Source organism: Macrobrachium nipponense, chromosome 8, assembly GCF_015104395.2.
Source record: "Macrobrachium nipponense isolate FS-2020 chromosome 8, ASM1510439v2, whole genome shotgun sequence".
Classification (NCBI taxonomy): Eukaryota; Metazoa; Arthropoda; class Malacostraca; order Decapoda; family Palaemonidae; genus Macrobrachium; species Macrobrachium nipponense.
The window spans coordinates 46,924,910-46,931,619 of NC_087203.1; positions in this window are offsets into that span (position 1 = coordinate 46,924,910).

Below are 6,710 nucleotides of genomic sequence, written 5' to 3' on the forward strand. Positions count from 1 at the left end.
TGATTGAAAAAAAAAAATCCTTGGTTCTTCCAATTCTCAGCAAAGCCGAATCAGAATTTTCTCTCTCTCTCTCTCTCTCTCTCTCTCTCTCTCTCTCTCTTCTCTCTCTCTCTCTCTCTCTCTCGGGGTGTAGAACGGCCCATATGTGGGTCAAAATCGGTTTAATCGGACTACAGAAGGTTCGGTGCCACGGTCACTGCCACCAAACCAAACCTAGACCTATTTTCCGTCCTACAAAATATTATCTATAATACAATCGATTTTTGAACGCAAATAGGCTTGCACTCGAATGACACTACCATGTTAACTGTCATATATATCGATCTAACTAAAGAACAGTAACTGTTCCTGACGTACCCACTACAATACAATCACGGCACCCAGCATTTTCATTCGATAACTTAATTTAGTAAGGAAACTGGAGGCAAGATTGAAATAAAGTCCAGCCAAATGATGAGGTAGGTCTAGGCAGTACTGAAAAACAACACCTATTACAAAAATGCAACTTGACTCCTACGACGGGAATTGTTCATGATGGACAATTAAACTGACCCTTTTCCTCTTGTTATTAACCGCCATATCAACAATACACATTCCTCCCAAGGTCGCACGAAATGCGAGTGCCTCTGGGCAAATTCCCTCGTTCGTGGCGTGAAATTCCATCTATAAGGACGTGCCAGGTCGGGGGATTTGTACCCATTCCGTTAAGAGAGAGAGAGAGAGCCGTGAATCTTTCCATGAACACACTCCCACAGATTTTAAAAAAGCATGACGTTTTTGATGGGCGTGGCTAGGCCTACTCTCGAATCCTAGGTCTAAGTCCTGATGACTTTCGGTGAGTGTCGGCACCTGTTCACTGTCTAGTGTGTGTGTGTGTGTGTATCTTTTGATTGTTATTTGCTAGATGAAAGAATCCCCAACTTTTGAAAGTCGAGCATGACCCAGTTTCTCATTCGACTTCAAGATTTAGTGCCCTTACTTATCAAAACGCCGATAACCAACGATACCGCCGCAGTCACATAGACAAGAAAAAGAAGAATAAAAAAAATAAAGTCGTCAGTTCTTAGTAATGCTTCTCGAGATTCGTCAATCCAAAACAATAATATGTCCACCATCTCCCAAACAAGCACCTCACGTTGATCGCCTGATCATTAACCCCACACCTATAATAGCCTACAGATTCCGATACGGAAAAGAGTAAACAAAAAGAAGAGAGAGAGACATAAAAAAAGAGGAAAATCTGAGGGCCTATGTAAGCAACAAGACTAACCATAACAAACCTCCCTCGCTCCCCACCCACGTCCGCTTCCATTCCGTAGCAACACCAATGGGCTCTCACCCTTAAACGGCCCTTATGTAATACCAACATGTGCGTCGACTTGGCTCACACCCTCCCCACCCATCTCTCACGGGCCCCGCCCACCCGAATCCCCCTCCTTCCCACCGGGCTACGCACACACAAGGGGAGCAGCCCTCCGCATCCCCGGTACCGGAGAGGAGGGGGGGGAGGGAGGAAGAGGGACACCCTAGCAAGAGAGAAGAGAGAGAGAGAGCCAAAAACAACCCGTTCGCTCGTACTCCCAACACCTCCCCCCCCTCCACCCCCTTTACCCCGACCTCTCCCACACCGGGCGACCGTTGCATGAATTCCTGCAGTGTTTCTCCCGCGCGTGGATTCTTCTCTTCCTCTTCTCTATCTCTTATTTCCCCTTACTTCCTCGTCTTCTTATTGAACACCATAATATTCTTTGGAAATTTGAATTCTCAGTCAATGGCCACTGTGGTGGGCTTGTTTCGATACGAATAGGTTTCATCTTTAATAATAATAATAATAATAATAATAATAACCTGGTTCCAGGGATTTATGTCTGTCGTCAGGTTTGCGAGGATATAATAATGCATCTTTCCTCCACATCTGGCGAACGAGTTCATTTATTACATGTTCGAGTGGCAAAATCAAGGTCGGCTGCTCGCTCCTCCGGAGGGGCGGGGGGTGGAAAGGGGGATTGGGGGGGGAGGAGGGAAAGGGGAAGTCCAGATGACCTTTCTATGACTAGCACCGTCCCATCCGGAAGTGAACTGCAACCTCAAATGCTCGGAGACTTTTATCTCCTCCTCCTCTTCCTCCTCCTCCTTCAATTTCATATGTATATTCTCTCTCTCTCTCTCTCTCTCTCTCTCCTCTCTCTCTCTCTCTCTATATATATATATATATATATATATATATATATATATATCTATATATATATATATATATATATATATATATATAAAAGGAATTGAATTAAGAGCCTTGGCTTGCGACTTTATACACCATTCTATACCCACAAATTTTCTCTGCTCGTCAATCCATCGTCTTCTCTTCCTTCCCCTGTTTTGTTTGCAATCTCTAGGGACCCATTCTATTATTCTCTTTGTCCATCTATTATATCTGACATTCTCATTATATGTCCTGCCACGTCCATTTCTTTTTCTTAATTTTTGTTAGAATATCCTCTATTTTAGATTGCTCTCGTATCCATGTTGCTCTTTTTCTGTCTCAGCATTATTTACATTATTCTTTCCATAGCTCTTTGAGTTGTGACTAGCTTATGTTCTAAGGCTTTAGTAAGGCTCCAAGTTTCTGATGCATAAGTTAATACTGGTACGACCATCTGATTAAATACTTTTCTTTTTAGAGAACGGGACATTTTACTTTTCATAATCTCATTTTGTTTACCAAAGGCTCCCCATCCCATGCTTATCCTTCCTTTAATTTAGGTCTCATGCCCTGGGGAAACACTTACTGTCTGTCCTAAATATGTATATTCATTAGCAATCTCTAGAGGTTCGTCCATAAACATTGTTTGCTGTCTCTGCATTTTCATTGAACATCTTGGTTTCACTCATATTCATTTTCAGTCCTACATTTCTGCTTTCTCTGTTGAAATCTTCCATCATCTTTTGTAATTCCTCCCCTGATTCACTGAGTAGAACTATGTCATCAGCAAATCTTAAGTTGTTAAGGTATTCCCCATTTATGTTAATTTCTACATTTCCCCAATCTAATTTCTTCAAAACTTCTTCTAGGTACGCTGTGAATAATTTAGGAGAGTTGGGGTCTCCCTGTCTTACTCCTTTCTCAATCGGAAATTTCTCACTGTCTTTATGCAGTTTTAGGATTGCTGTACTACCCGTGTAGATATCTTCAAGTGTTCTAACCTAAGATTCGTCTATTCCCTGCTTTTGAAGTTTTTTTTTTTTTTTTTTTTTTTTTTTTTTTTTTTTTTTTTTTTTTGACAGAATCAAAAGCTTTCTCGTAGTCTACAAATGCCATGCATAGTGGTTCGTCATACTCTATTGATTTTTCCTTTAGCTGGTTAATTACATGGATATTGATAGCTATTGAATACCCGCTTCTAAAAGCTGCCTGCTCTCTTGGTTGATTAAAATCTAACTGTCTTTCTATTCGGCCTAATATGATCTTTGTAAATATTTATATATATAATACTATATATATATATATATACATATATATATATATATAGATATCAGTTATAATATATATATATATCTATATATATAATATCATAATATTTATAAATTATATAATATATATATATATATACAAACACATATATACGTATATATATATGTCTGTGCTCACTTCAACTGAAAAGGCTAGACTGGGTCATAGCTAATTATAAAACTCTAATAATAATAAAAAGCTTTAATTACAAAAATCTTTATTAAGCGAGATGTTTTGGTCCAAGTTGATCACGATGAGGGCAGATGGTGGGCCCATCGAATCTGAATGCCCCAGGAGGAGATTTGGGTGGGGGGGAGGGGGGAAACTCGATTAAAGGATCCCCCTCCACCCCCCCGAAAGGAAACAGGGCGTGGATGGAAGCGGGTTGGGTTATATTATCTCTCCCAGGAACCTGGGTCAAGGTTCGTTGGACTTTAATTCGTGGGTATCACCACAACCTGGATGCGAAGCCTTGCTCGGGCGAAAGTGTCACTTTTTTTCTTTTTTTAAAACAAGAACACTATCTATCTGTGTATATGACACAAGGTATGAAACCGCTTACGGAGATCCAAATATCACTGACAGGACCGGAAAATTCAACTAAATCAAGACTATATAATACCGACAAAAAGGGAACCTTACGTGGGATCGGCAACTAACCTTCAAGAACAATATGTCGAATATTCATATATATATACTATATATATAATATATATATGTGTGTGTGTGTGTGTGTGTGTGTGTGTGTGTGTGTGTGTGTGTGTGAATACCAAGAGCTGGGACCTACGACGTCATCCAGCGCTGAAAGGGACATTGAGATTAAGAAGGTTTGAAAGGTGTAACAGGAAGAAAACCTCAAAGCAGTTCCTCTGTGAATCAATTCTTAGGAAAGGGTTGAAGAAAGTGTAAGATGGAAGAGAGAACACGAATAGGGGTACAGTAAAAGGAATGAAAGGGGTTTAAGGCAGCTAGGGGCCTAATAAGGAAGGGACGCTGCAAAGAATATTGGCGATTTGATGAAAAGAACTGGAAAATAATAATTGTAAGGAAATATTTACCTATACTACGAGAGCCCTCGAAACGAATTCGGCCGAGTATAACTTCCAAAGAAAACGCAAAAACTCACATATTAAAAAAAAAGGAAAAATGAATAAATTAATAAATATACTATATAAAAACGCAAAGAAAAGGGTACGCACTATGCAGTGTACCATACCTCCTCAAACGCACGCAGCCTCAAACACACGGAACTGGGATTTCCAGATAACGAAGGCCAGGGCAAAAGGCTGCTGCGGTATTGGTCCTATGGTGGCCACCTTTCGAAGTTGCGCAAATGCATGAAACCCGGGCTGCAGCGCGCTCAGTCTTATCAAGCTAGCCCAGAGTTGAAAAGGCTGGGCGTTCAATGAATGACCCTTTCCACAAAAACACCACCTTCACTAAGAAATTCACAACCTCGTGAATAACAGTATTTGTAATAAAAATACCCGATTATACAGCAAATAGTATTAAAAGAAAAGACTTTCCAACACCTTGTCTTTTACATAGTAATACAGTTTACTATACAACTGTGGATTTTTTTTTTTTATCACACAAACAATGCACCTTTGATACGATACCCACCAGGTCGTTTATATGGGTCAGCTGGATCTTCAAGGGTGACTAAGTACAACCTTGGTTTACCCAACAGATCATAAATTTCTTACGAGTGACTATGGGTTCCGTGAAGCTCGAATCCCTTAATTATTATTATTATTATTATTATTATTATTATTATTATTATTATTATTCAGATGAACCCTATTGATATGGAACAAGCCCACCAAAGGGGCCACCGAACTGAAATTCAAGCTTCCAAAGAATAAGGCGCTCAGTAGAAGGTAAGAGAAGGTAAAGGAAATGACAGAGGGTTAAAAAAGACGTAGATAATTTCACATGAGCCAAAGATGCCAAACTTTGAGAGTTATTATTAGCCTTTTAATTGACCGATGACGCCAAATGCAAAGTACTTGGAGGACGAGCAAGTGAGTCAATGTCACTCAGCTCAGGCACAGGAACCAATCATTTACAGGGGAGCATGTGGTCTTATTGACAAGATGTCTTTGTGTCAGGCCCTTTACAACATTACAGCCTCTATTTTAAGCTTATCTACTCTTGCTCAACTCAGACATGACAACGAAGGAGAGAAAGAGGACGGGGGGGTGAGGGGGTGGGGGATGGAACCCCCACCACGGCCAAGTCCGTGCTCTGATAATAGACTTGAACTACTGGACAACGTTCAACAATGTGCTTCGTAGTGAACATTTGCACCTCCTAGGCGAAAACTCCTTCCCTTCAATTGCAAGAAGGGGGGGAAGGGAGAGGGGGGGGGGCTTTCTGTAACGATTCAACGGGGTTACACTTAACTGAGGACGGGAGACGCGCCCACATGCGTGACACCTGCTCCTCAACGCGTGTGTATCACGGAGGCGTATTTGCTACACAAGGACTCAAGAAGTGTATACAAGTGCGTTGCAACTCCTGAATTTTGAATTTTTCTTCAACATGCCCGGTGCCCGTTTTAAGTTTCATAGCGCCCAAGAGCCCCTCTGCCCATCTTTAGAATAAATTACTATTTCAATAACTTACGTATATGTATATGTACGTTCCCACATACATACACGAACTACATCTAATCGTATTTGAGTTCCTTTTTGGTAAGGGCTACTGAGCCACTTATGCGAATCATTTCGCCTGAAACTCTTCTGATCAGAATTTCCCCCTTTCGAGGTTTCTTCCTCCTCCTCCTCCTCCTCTGATCTCTTCCATCTGCGGTGAGACATGAGCTATGCATAGGGTATGATCGAGGCATCCTCGATACCACAAGATTTTCACCTGGTACCATGTCTATTAACTTTTCGACACCGTCCTGTGAGAGTTTCTCTTATCCTCGTATTTTCGTGATTTACTTGCGTTTTTATCTATTTATTTGTTACTTTGTTATTTTATTTTTTTCTCTTCTTTCTAACTTTCCTCATACCTTTCGTTATTTCTTTCAAATGAACACCATATTGTTTGCAAGCTTGAATTTCAAGTCAGTGGACCCTATGACGGGCTTTTTCCATGTGAAAAGAGTTACACTTTTGAATAATAATAATAATAATAATAATAATAATAATAATAATAATAATAATAATAATAATATAATAATAATCTTTATAAC